Raw genomic sequence first — 13,853 nt, 5'->3', positions numbered from 1 at the left:
AAAAAGGTAAAGATACAAATTATGAACAACAAATACATACCTATCAACAAGTGAATCTAAAAACCAAGTGAATAAAAAATGTAATGAACAGAATAAACTGGTGAGTAGAATTGAATCAGGGGCATAGAAAGGGAGTGGACTGACAATTCTCGGGGGATAGGGGTGTGGGGGGTGTGGGAAGAGACTGGACAAAAATCGTACACGTATGGATGAGGACAGTGGGGGGGTAAGGGCAGATGTTGGAGTGGGAACTGGGTGGAGGGGAACTATGGGGGGAGGGGGAGGAACAACTGTAATAATCTGAACAATAAAGATTTAAAAAAACAAAACAAAACAAAAAACAAAACAAACAAAAAAGCAACCAGGGAGCCTTGTAGATGTGGCTAATTATTGGATCTGGGGCAGAACCAGAAAGTGAAAAATTCCTCAAAACAAATAAACAACAAGCGCACATAGGTATGCATACATGCACACGCATAAAACAATATAAACCCAACACACATAAAACAATATAAACCCCAATGCTGTGTATGCAAAAGGGACACAGAAGCCATCTGACAGAACTATCAATGGCCAAAGCTGGAACAATTTGAGCAACAAAATAAATAAGGTAAATAAGGGTTATAACCCAAAGTGTAGAGTAGATATTCACTGGCCCATATTAATATAAATAAATGATTGGGGGGAAAAAAGGAATAGAAAAATCTTCCATGTGGAAGAATCCCAAATAATTTATATAGATACTCCTCTCTTAAAGAGGTGGGACGTAATTCCTCACTCCTTAAGTACAAAGTGACTTTATTTTAAGTATAAAAAGTATGGAAAATGTGAGAAAAATAGTAACTTTACAGAGGTAAAACCTGGAAAATAGTAACTCAAGCCAGGTGATCAGAACTCACATCAACAGAGATAAGTCTTATTGATAACATGCCCTTGATAAGAGATGATACCAATGGTACTTTGCCTCTGTGGTCTTCCTCTCCAAAACACATATGTCTAGTCTAATAATGAAAAATAAATAAAACATCAAACAAATCCCACTTGAGGGGCTTTCTACAAAGTCCCTGACCAATAATCCTCAAAACTGTCAAGGTTATCAACAATAAGGGGTCTGAGAAACTGTCACACGCAAGAGAAGTCTAAGGAGACATTCCTTCTAAACATAAGGTGGTGTCCTGCATGGGATCCTGCGACAGTAAAAGAACATTAGGGATGAACTGAGGTAATATTAATAAAAAATAGATATCCGTTAGAAACAATTAAACAAGATTGGTTCCTAAATTGTGACCATAGTGATGTAAGATGTTAATCATGGAGGAAACTGGATATTTCTTGTGGGGTAAAGAAGAATTCTCTGTGCCATCTTCACAATGATTCTGTAAAATTAAAACTGTTTTAAAAATGGAAAAAGAAATATTTAAAGCATGGTCCTCCTCTATTACTAAATATATCATTCATATTTATAAGCTTAGGCTAATTTACATCCCTAGAATGTAGGATTCCTTGCCCCATTCACTAGTAATTTATTGAGAGGCATGCTGTGGGGGAAAAAAAAATGGCTTGGGAATTTACGTCCATTATTTTATTGGATCTTCTGTAGGTAACCATGGCCCCACAAATCGTTGAAGTCATATAGACATTGAGAGAAATGCAAGGAATGTTAGATCAGTTTCAGCTCCCATAAGATCCAGGACTTCCAAGAAAACCAGGGCTGAGCCATGCACGCCAGTTTATGCTTGTTTTTTGACATGCCCCTTGCTTACTGAGCTTTGTCCCCATGCAGTTCTATCCTGTCATTTAATGTGCATACATGTGCTTTCCCAGCATTTCACTGCAAGCCCATCCCTGGGAGGGCAGGAGCCTAAGTATGGGTGTCAAAGACTCAGCAGCACTTCTTGTCCATAGCCAGTGTCATCAATTAGAGGCCTCTTTCTGAACTCTGCAGCTTAATTTATGGACACATTGCTGTTGATATAATTGGTCCATCCTTTATCACTGTCTAATTAGTTCATAAGCCTTTTACTCTAGAATTAGACTCTCTTGTTTTTCCTATAAAGTCCTCTTTTGATTCTCTTACAACAAACGCTATCAAAAACCTTTCACAGACTTATTGAAGATATTGGAGTAGGTAAATGCTGTACTCACCTCTTCCCAAAATCACATCAACATTACAACTAAACTACAGAACAACCCTCATAGAGAACCACTGAAATCTAACTAAACAGGTGCTATAACTAAGGATATACAGAGGCCATGTCTAGGCTGGTAGGTAAGGCAGAGACTACAAATGGGCTAGTCCCACACTCACATGTGGCAGATAAAAATCATCATGGATGTCTCTGATGCACAGGTCGCCCCTGTTGAGCAAAAGGTGGAGCCCAATATCAGGCACCCCAGCCCAGGGTTCCAAATCCAAGAAGAGAAGTACCATAACTCCTGGCTGTAAAAATCAATGAGGATAGTGGCTGAGTGAGACAGAGGGCAGAGTCTGAGGCATTCCTCTGGAAGGCCTGCACACTTCCTCAAACTCACTGGCTCTGACCTCCACTGCTGGGGCAGCAGCTTGAAAGGTACCAGGACTGTACAGGAAGAAACTAAATTGTATGGCTTCAGGGTGAGGGCTGGAGGGGCAGCTTTCTCCCAGAGAGAGAAGTGCTGGCAGATACCACTGTTCCTTTAATGAGCCCTCCCCCAACAGAGCAGTCAGGTGGTCACCACATCTGAGTTTCCATCAACCTGGCTAACGCTGTTCACCCTAACTTGGTGATTCCCTGAGACACTGCCCCACCCAACTTGCAGATCCACCAAAGCCATATTCAGTGGATTTTCCATACTGTAAACTTTACTAAAATCTCTCAAACAAGCAGCTTCAGGACTCAGCATGCCTGGTATCTCTTACTAACTGGCCCCAGGCTAGGCACTAGGGGCAACCAGCTTTGGTTTGCACCTTGACCTCTCCTAGGCGCCTCTAAGCTTAGCATAAGTAGCAGCCACCTGCAGATTGCTTTGTAGCTCATACTGGGTGGCCATGACAGGCAGTGGTTGAACTTGGCCAGCACCTCCTGGAGGCCCCAGAGCCAGCCAATCTGGTGGACAGCTTCAGATCACACAAAATCACCATCCCACCACCTCCACATGTGACACACTCAAAGGGTGAACTCAGGGGATACCAGAACCCTGTTAAAGCTATTCCTGCTCTGTGAAGTGAATGCCTGCACAGCTTATTCTCCACAGTAGTGTTGGCCAGTCCTTGCAGCTGATTGGCCTAAGGGTAAATCCCTCCCACTGACACACCAACTGCAGTCAAGGTTCAAGAATAGGAAGGTGCACCCAGGCTATATTAGGAGTGCACCTGGAGTGCCCAGCTCACATGACTGGAGGGGAGGCTGTGCCAATGAGCCCTACAGGATCCATGCTACACTAAGCCACTACCAAGATGAGAAGATGTAACAGTTCTACATACATAGAAATAAATACATGGAGGCAGCCAAAATAAGGAGACAAAAAGCATGTCCCAAATGAAATAATAGGACAAAACTCCATAAAGAGAACTAAACAAAATGGAAATAAGCAATCTACCAGATGTAGAATTCAAAACAGTGGTGGTGAGAATGCTCAATAAACTTAGAGAAAGAGTAGATGAACTTAGTGAAAACTTAAATGAAGAGAAAGGAAACATAAAAATGGAGATAGAAAACATAAAACAGAACCAGTCAGAAATAAAGAATACTGCCCTAACCATTTTGGCTCAGTGGATAGAGCATCAGCCTGCAGACTCAAGGGTCCCAAGTTCGATTCCGGTCAAGGGCATGTGCCTTGGTTGCGGGCACATCCCCAGTAGGGAGTGTGCAGGAGGCAGCTGATCAATGTTTCTCTCTCATCAATGTTTCTAACTCTATCCCTCCCCTTTCCTCTCAGTAAAAAATCAATAAAATATATAAAAAAAATAAAGAATACTATAACTTAAATAATGAATACATTGCAGGGAATCAAAGGCAGAGTAGATAAAATAGAAGACCAAATTAAAGATTTGGAAGATAAAGGAGGAAAAAAAAAACACACCCAATCAGAACAACAAAAAGAAAAAAATAATCCAAAATAAATGAGATAGTTTAAGGAGCCTCTGAGGCAACTTCAAGAGGCTCCTTGTATATATGAGGAGACAAAAAAAATCATTGTATATATGCACCAATTCTTTTTTTTAAATTATTTATCTATTTATGGAGATTAAATATGCTACAATATATTTAAGACACCACAATATGTTTTGTTCAAAAACAAAATAAATGAACATGTTGACAGAAACAGACTCAGATATTGAAAACATCTTTTATAATTGCCTTATAAGATGGTTATTGAGGGTTGTGTGAAAAAGGTGAAGGGATTAAGAAGTACAAATTGGTAGTTAGATAATAGTCCTAGGGATATAAAGTACAGCAAAGGGAAGACAGTCAATAATATTGTAATAATGTAAGAGAGGTACTTGATTTACTGGGGTGATCACTTTGTAAGTTATATAAATGTCTAATCACTGGGTTTATAACTGAAACTAATATAATGTACATCAATGTAAGTAAAAGAAATTCACCTTTTTTTTTTTTTAAATATATTTTATTGAGTTTTTACAGAGAGGAAAGGAGAGAGAAAGAGAGTCAGAAACATCGATGAGAGAGAAACATCGACCAGCTGCCCCCTGCACACTCCCCACCGGGGATGTGCCCGCAACCAAGGTACATGCCCTTGACCGGAATCGAACCTGGGACCCTTGAGTCCGCAGGCCGACGCTCTATCCACTGAGCCAAACCGGTTTCGGCAAGAAATTCACCTTTAACAAGATATATACAATATGCGTTATGAGAGATAAAACCAGTGTGATGATGTTGGGGACAAGTCCAGGGCTAGCCATTGAAGTAAACTATGTACCTTTTATACATATTGGTATTCCATTAATAGGTGGTTCTATGGCCAAATAAAACTGGGATTGACTTGTATGCATGTATATAAGCATAACCAATGGACATAAGACACTGGGGGATATGGGAGGCTAGGGGACTGTCGAGGGCGGGGGGGTGGAATGGACACATATGTAATACCCTTTGTAATACTTTAAGCAATAAAAACAAGACAAAAAAAACAGCTTCATGGAGATAGATAGATATAGATATAGATATAGATACAGATACAGATACAGATACCGGTAGAGGTAGAGGTAGAGATAGATAGAGAGAGAGATAGAGATAGAGATAGAGATAGAGAGATATAGATATAGATATAGATGATATAGATATAGATATAGATATAGATATAGATATAGATATAGATATAGTGGGGCCTTGACTTATGAGTGTCCAGACTAACGAGTTTTTTGAGATACCACCTGTCTCTCAGCCGATTTTTTGCATTGAGTTGACAGAGTTATTAGAGTGAACGAGCTCCTTAATGAGCTCCTTAACGAGCTCGGTCTCAGAACAAATTAAACTCCTAAGTCAAGGCCCCACTGTATATAGATAGACTGAAAGATAGATATCAGACCTATATGTACAATTGTACAATTTAATAAATTTAAACATATGTATACACCCATGATACCATCATCACAATCAAGGTAATAGATACATCCAACATCTCCCAACATTTCCTTGTGTCCCTTTGTCTTGTTTGTTTATAGAAGGAACACCTAATACAAGTCAGGTAAATGTTTCTTTTTTTGAAAAATAAATATATTATATTGTAGTTTTTAAAGTACTAATATACACATTAACAATCCACACTTACTTGATCACCTATACTTTATATGTTTTATTTAATTTAATATTAATGAAACATATAACTGGACTAGTTTCTTTTAGAGCACACTTTGAAAAAGGCTGCCTTAAATCTCCTAATGATCTGCTTCTCTTCTGTGGAGAGTTGTATCAGCCGTAAGTTGGTGGGCATCATGCTGATGAAAGGAAGGACTTTATCCAGCTATGTAGAGGAGATGTTACAAAATATAGTGGCAGCATAGTTGGCATTGTTATAGATGTTTAACATTTTTGGAGCCCTCCTGATTTATTATTATTATTATTATATTATTATTATTATTATGTTTCATCCTCACAATGATTGGATGAAAAGGACAAGGAATGTAACTCTATTGCTTCTGCCACTACTAACAACTATCATTTATTGAGTGTTTATTCTATGCTAGATACCTTGCCTTTTAAAAATGACATTCAAAATTCACTATGCTCTACTAGGTCAATGAAGAAAATAACATAAAAAAGTACAGTAACTTCTCATAGTTAGCAAGTTACAGAGCTGCAATTGGAGCCCAGTTCTGACCCTCTCTGCTCACATCCTTACTCCAGTAGAACAATGGAAGATTTGGGGGCTTAAGAAAGACTCAAGAGTTGATCAAAGTCAAAGAATTATATGCACTTATTAGAGAAGAGTTTGTCCCTTTAGGCTCCAATCCCCTTACTACAAGCACACCTTACAATGTGATTATCTTTTTATAGTCTCCACCTCTGCCCCAATGAGAAATTTGATAAAAGCATAGTTGATTTCATAATAGACAAAACATTGACTACAATCATGGGATCTTATCTAATAAAAGAGAAACATGGTAATTGGCATATGACCACTATCCGTCCCATTGGCTAATCAGCAAGATATGCAAATTAACTGCCAGCCAAGATGGCAGCCAGCACCCAGGCAGCTTGAAACTAACATGGAGCTTGCTTGCTTCAGTGACGGATGGAACCAATGTTCCCCGCCTGACTTGCAGGCCTCTGAACTTGCAGTTTAAGAAACATTGTAACAAATATAGAAGCTAAACAAACCCCCAGAAACCAGCATTAAGCGAGCCATGATCTCAGAGCTGGAGTTGATACAGAGTTTCAATTATAGAACCTAAACAAACCAGATACCTACTTTCAGCAGCTGAGGCCTCAAAGCTGGAGCCAAGCCTCAGAGCTACAGCTGGCCCAGAATAAAAAAGAAAAAAAAAGAAGAAAAGGAGCAGTTGGGAGCTTCAGTCCCAGCCTGAAAACAGCCCTCAGCCCCTCACCCAGACTGGCCAGGCACCCCAGGGGGGACCCCCACCCTGAAGGGTGTGTGACCAGCTGCAAACAGCCATCATCCCCTCATCCAGGCTGGCCAGGCACCCCAGTGGGGACCCCCACCCTGATCCAGGACACCCTTCAGGGCAAACCAGCCAGCCCCCCCCCACGCACCAGGCCTCTATTCTATATAGTAAAAGGGTAATATGCCTCCCAGCACCGGGATCAGCGGAGCTGAGAGGCCTCCCAGCACGGGGAGCAGCGTGACAGGGGGCAGCACCAAACCCCCCTGATCACCCTGCGGCTCTGTGTGTGACAGGGGGCAGGGCCACCACCTCCCTATCGGCCCTGCTCTGTTCGTGACAGGGGAAGGCACCCCAACCCCCTGATTGGCCCTGCTCTGTGCCTGATATGGGGGAGCTCCCCAACCCCCTGATCATCTTGTGGCTCTGTTTGTGACAGGGTGCTGTGCCCCTACCGCCCCCCCCCAACTGGCCCTGCTCTGCGTGTGACAGGGTAGAGCCATAACCTCCCCATCGACCCTGCCTTGAGTGTGACAGGGGGCGGTGCCCCAACCCCCCAATTGGCCCTGCTCTGAGCCAGACCAGGGGCTGCACCTACGGATTGTGCCTACCCTATGCCACCCGGAAGAAGGCCTAAGCCAGCAGGTCGTTATCTCCTGAGGGTTCCCAGACTGCGAGAGGGCACAGGCCGGGCTGAGGGACCCCTCCATCCTCCCCTCCCCCCCGGGTTCACAAATTTTTGTGCACCGGGCCTCTAATATAAGAATAAAAGTCTCAGGGTTGGAAAATAACTTCACTAGGATTTCAGTCTAAAATTCCAGTCCTAACACTGTTATGGATAGTCTAGGAGTCGGAAGACCCTAGACCAGTGATGGCGAACCTATGACACGCGTGTCAGAGGTGACACGCAAACTCATTTTTTTGGTTGATTTTTCTTTGTTACATGACATTTAAATATATAAAATAAATATCAAAAATATAAGCCTTTGTTTTACTATGGTTATAAATGTCAAAAAATTTCTATATGTGACACGGCACCAGAGTTAAGTTAGGGTTTTTCAAAATGCTGACACGCCGAACTCAAAGGTTCACCATCACTGCCCTAGACTAACACTATCCATAACAGTGCTAGGACTTGTCCTGATTCTGCTCTGTACTATGTGATATAACCTTGATTTTTTCATTGGTACAGGTAGAATAACGCATAGACTGCTGGTAAAATTCTAGAAGGGGCAAGTTTCTAACAAGGCATTATTGATTGAGGGGGATTCTGAGGGTTTGAGCTGCTGGAATTATGTGAGCATGTTGATTTGGAGTGGTTCAAACATTTCCATATTCAGGAGTTATGCAAAAATAATTTGCCTAGAACTCCTGCCCTCCTGAGTGGTGGCTCTGTCTAAATAGTAGAATGAATATGTATTATCCCAGACTTGGACAAGTTAGTTAAATGCTCTGAGAAGTCTTAGTTTCTTCTGTTATAAATAACTATCTTTTATAAAATATAAAAGTGCCTATCATTATATTTTTTTAGAAAGGAACAGAATATGCATTTCTTTAATACTTTCTAATGTCCATCATATTATACATTTTTTTCAAAACATACAGCAAAATAAATGTAAGACACAAATATACTTCTTAAGTAAACCTAAGGCTTATGGACTTCAAATATCTATACCTATAAAGCTGGGGATAGCTGTAGCTGGCCTTTGAGCTTATATTTGGCTGATATCAAAGCCTATACTACTTGACACATAGTGTGTGAGGAAGAAATTCAAGCTCTTCTTCCTTCTCCTTCGCTTTAGTAAAACTTATTTCCAATAGCTCTTTTTTTGGCAGTGCATCTGTAGTTAGGAATATTCACCAGTATGTCTATATACAGTCAAATCCTCTGTGCATATGCCTTTTTAGAACAGTGAATGGTGTGAGTTCTAAAAACTAAATTATGTCAAGGTGTCTTATCAGGCACAGAGGTTGTAAGACAGCCTTGACCAGCCTGTTGAGACCTTCTAACTACCCTATAATTCAACCTTAAATACCTACAGGAGCCTGGGAATTACATAGGATATGCAAATTAAAATCCCTATGAAAAATCACACTGTCCATTGTAATGATTTCATTACTGATGGTAATGGCAGTTGTACCTCTGTGGACTTCAGTAAAACCTTCCAGCACCTTGTAGAAACATGTGCCTTGTAATCTGAGATGGGATGGAATCCAAAGTAGACATCATATATACTATTACTTTCCTTTTCCCTTCCCTTTCTATACGAACCTGGAAGAGATTGTCAATTTATTTTCAGGAGTCAAAATACTTTATTATATTTTCCTTTGTTTAACTCTCTTTTCATAGTTAAGTCTGATTGACATGCAAAAATTATTATTAAGGGCAAAAATTATAATAATCCCTACTGAAAGGAGTCTGTTTACTGGTTTATCAGAGATAGTCCTGGTGCAAGTCTTGGGGCCAGGACTCCATGTGGTGATTGCTTTGAAGTGCTAGATTTGATATCCCCAGCATGCATCATCCCCCTAGTCCCATAGAGCTCTCATAGAAGTCCACAGACGGATAGACAATGCAGACAGAATTGCACACTGAGAGATTAGGCTTCTATATTTAATTATTTTGTCCAAGTGAGGTATACTTGGAAGGGAAGAGCAAAGCCTATGTTCACTCTAACACTCATTGCTTCTCTATATTGAGCAATATTGGAATGTCACTCTCCACAGCTCCTGCCCATCACTCATCATGGAAGGGCACTGATGCTTACATAAATTGTTTCAGGCCATGTAGCATGGAGTTTATGTTAAGAAATTCAGGTAGGCTCAGGTTGAAGTAGATCTGAGTTAAAGAGTATTGTAAACAGAGGACACTGGGCCTTGCAGTATGTTACCTAGGAGCTGTGTGTCAATCGGCAAATTTCTCAACTTTTTTGATATTAATTTATGCATATATTTATCAGATGAGTATATCTCATGGACCTCTTGAACTAATTCTCAGCAATAAATAAGTACATGCAGGTAAAGAGCTTACACATGGTCCCTTATAGTTGCTCATTGCACTGTAATTTCTCTTTACTTGATAGAATCATTGCCCAGTGCTCCTTTAGCTCTATTTTTATTGCTCTTCTAATTTTACAATGTTGATGATTCTACAGGTGGTTCAAACCTGTGGGAACTAGAGTCCAGAGATTCCTGAACATGTATTCTTTCAGCAAGGAGGCTGCCGTGCCTGGGCAAGACGGCAGCCAGCCCAGGAGATGTGTTTACAGTGAACTCGAAATTCTGTTTGATGGTAACAAGCAGTAATGTGATCTTCCAGTGAAAAGCAACATTAATATAGGGAGATCCTAATATAACATGATGTGAAATTGCTAACATAATAAAGCTATATGACATTTCTGTCTCACTGTGAGTTCTCCCAGGGAGTCATCCTGCTAAGGAAGAGGATTCAGGGATATGAATGTATAAGGCTTCCCCTTCATCTCAGAGTGTTTCAGTACAGAGGATGGTGATGTCCTCTGACTAAAGTTTCTTTATCAACTCCTGGCTCTATCCCTTACCAGCCGAGATACAGAGCAAGGCAGAGAAATATTTCCTACAAACTTAGGATGTTGCATAGCACACATATGAGAAACAGGGGAGTGTAGTTTCTGGAGCTGAATTGTCAAGGTTCAAATCCTAGCTCTGCCACTTAAAAGCCATGGTCATTTTAGGCAAGTGTTTAGCTTCTCTCAGCCCCAGTTTCCTTGGCTGTAAATTTGGAAAAGATAATAATACCCAATCTGTGGGATTGCTGTGAACTTAACACTATAAAATGTTTTGAACAGACCGTGGTGCATTGCCAAGTGTTCAATAAATATTGGAAATTATGTCTGAAACATGTTAGTCACCTCCTATCTCTATAGGCAATAATAAAATTTGACTTGCCAAATTGGGAGTGATTCTTTTTGAATTAAACCAAATATGAATATCTGATCAATGTATTGAAAATGTAAATAAATGCTATTCCTATTATAGCACTTAATTGTGGTTAGTTTTTCTGCATAAGCTTGTTATTATAAGACGGTGAATCCTTTGAGAACAGTAACTGTATGGTTTTCTTTTGTATTCAGTTGGCAGAGCAAGTAGTCAATAAAACTTGGTTGAAAGGCTGAGGAAGAAACTGACCAGGCAATTTAATGAATGAAGCAAAGAATGCATGGAATGTACCATTTGCAATGTATTCTAACCCTCCTTCTTTCCTTATGACTCCGTGTTTGTGTATCTTTCAGAGCTAATTCATTCTGTGCTGGAGCTAATGATAAGAGGGGCTGTTATGAGAAAGGGTCGCCTCTTAAGCCCAGACACTCCCTTCTCATCACATAAAAGGCATGCATTATATTTTTATGAGCCTTGTGATCTATTCTGTTTTGTTGTCAGACCTTTGGGAATGTATTCTATGAACTTTATTGAGACAAAATATCTAGGGACGTTTGCATATGTCTGAGCTCAGCACAATATTACTTTTTAATGCACTTTTGACTTTGTAGGCAGAGATACAGTAAAAAATGTAAAACAGCAGTAGTTGGGACTTTTTTATCATCTGCATTTTGCCTTCCTGGTTTAAAAATAAATGAGTGACTCATTTGAATGAGATAAACTAATATTCATTAGTCTAACACAGTTTTAAGTGGAATATCTCTGTTGTTGAGTCAGAAATAAAGCTTTACTCCATGACAACATGTACAAGGCACAAGGTGGAGAACATTCTCATTGACTGTGATCAATGCCAGTTGCCATTCTATATATATTAGGGGAACAAGCATTCAGTGTCTGGCAACAAGGAGGTTTATTGTAAATATCAGACTCACAAGCTCAGAAATGGAAGGAACTTACGTCCATCTTGTGGAAAAAACTGAGCCCCAGGGAGGTTTAGGGATGTATCAGGTCTACGTCCAATGTCATCTCCTTATCCCATAGTGTGAGAGAAGTAGCAAGAGATAAAATTAAAGTGTGAAAGCCAACCATAGGGCCAAGGCCTGGAGAGTGAGCCAGGACAAGAAGTCAGATAGCGTCAAGCACAAAGTAAATGCACTAAGATGATGATAAAACCAGCATGAGAGCCAAAACCTTATGCTAGTCTGGAGTCAAACAAGGTAGGTGATAGCAAGTAGATGAGGCTGGAGAAGTGAAACTGGGAGGCAAGTTGTTGAGGAATAATTCTGAGGCACAGTGATGCTAGTGTCTCCTAAACTTGCCTCTGAAAAGGCAGCTAAATCTCAGCTAAGAGAAGGCAGCTCTTGGACTGAGACTAAACTCAGGGACTGGATGCCCACACTGATCTGCTCTCTCTAGCCCTTGTGTTTCTTCTTAAGCCAAATCAACCCACCATGATGTAAGAAGTTATAATATATATTCTTTGCTGGAAGTGCCTATAGGTGTGCAGCTCATTGCAGGTTAATTGAAAAATATTTTCCAAGAGAATGGACCCTTGAACATAGCATTTCAAGAAGTGGCAGTGGAATTTTCCCTTTAAAATTCTTGATCACTAACAAATTCTGGGCCTAAAAGAATCAAGTGATCAATATTTAGGGCTCAAGTAGTTTCATGAAAAATGAAAGAAATTGAGATATTAAAATGAGGGCCTTTTAGAAATTTCAAGTAAAAGAGGAAAAAAAATTCTTCAATGCTAATTTTTATCTCAATATGCAAAAAACTTTAAAGTTCACCAAGTGTTTTCTCATTCTTTATAGCAGCCTTTGATAAGAATAAGGGAGGTTAATTGACTTGCCAATAATTACAAAGCTGGTAAGTGGCCCAGCTAGAACTTGAACCAGGTCCCTGAACTAATTGGTGGCTTTTCCTTCCCACTGCATGTCCCCTAAGAACATTTGTGTTTACACAAGTGGGTAAGAGAAAGTCTTGTTGTTAATAAAAAATAGGTAGATGTGATCTTCAATTACAGTAGATGTTGACATTTGTCCCTTCATTTGGAGGTCGTTACTCCCACAGATCCAGGAAACATGTGGTTTGTGGACATCAACTGCTAGTTCAGAATGTCCAGGTTGAAGGTAAAGTGGAAGAGAAGGGCAAAAATCAATGATAAAAATAACCCTGGTTTTAGAATTCAGCCATCAAGGTTAGTAATAGAGCTCCACTGATTATTAACTGTCTTCTAGAATTAACACCAGGAAGCCTTCCCTGTGTTCCACTTGATGTCTACCCTGCCTCTGCCATGGCTGGGCACAAAGCATCCTGTACCACAAAGCATCTGCTCACAAACCATCCCCTGTCCCCCTTGTCATAGGATTCATCCCAGCACCATAAAGTGAGTTTCTAAAGGACAGGGCCTGGGAAGATGTGTTTATTTGCATTGGCCAAGCATAGGGCTTCATGTATGGTAATGTTTTAGTCAGGGCTTTCCAGAGTTAGAGAGGGAGGAATGAAGGGACGAAGGAAGAGAAGGATGGAAAGAGAGGGAGAGAGAGAGAAGAGAGAGAGGAGAGAGAGAGAGTCATTGGTTGACTGCCTCCAGCACCAGGGATTGAGCCCGCAACCCGGGCTTGTGGCCTGACTGGGAATTGAACCACAATCTCCTGGTTCATAGGTGAAGGCCCAACCATTGAGCAACACTGTCTGGGCAGCTCTTAAAAGTCCTGATGAATCTATAAAAGGAGCCTTTTTAATGGTTTTGGGTAAATAGAGAAAGGTTTTAAACTACTTTGGACACTTTGCCATCTGTTTATTAACTTAATAAACCTTGTTGAACACTGGCTATGTGTTGAGAAGATAGACATAAAATTAAACA

The sequence above is a fragment of the Myotis davidii genome, unplaced genomic scaffold, assembly GCF_000327345.1.
Source record: "Myotis davidii unplaced genomic scaffold, ASM32734v1 scaffold916, whole genome shotgun sequence".
Classification (NCBI taxonomy): domain Eukaryota; kingdom Metazoa; phylum Chordata; class Mammalia; order Chiroptera; family Vespertilionidae; genus Myotis; species Myotis davidii.
This window is presented reverse-complemented; position numbering follows the sequence as displayed.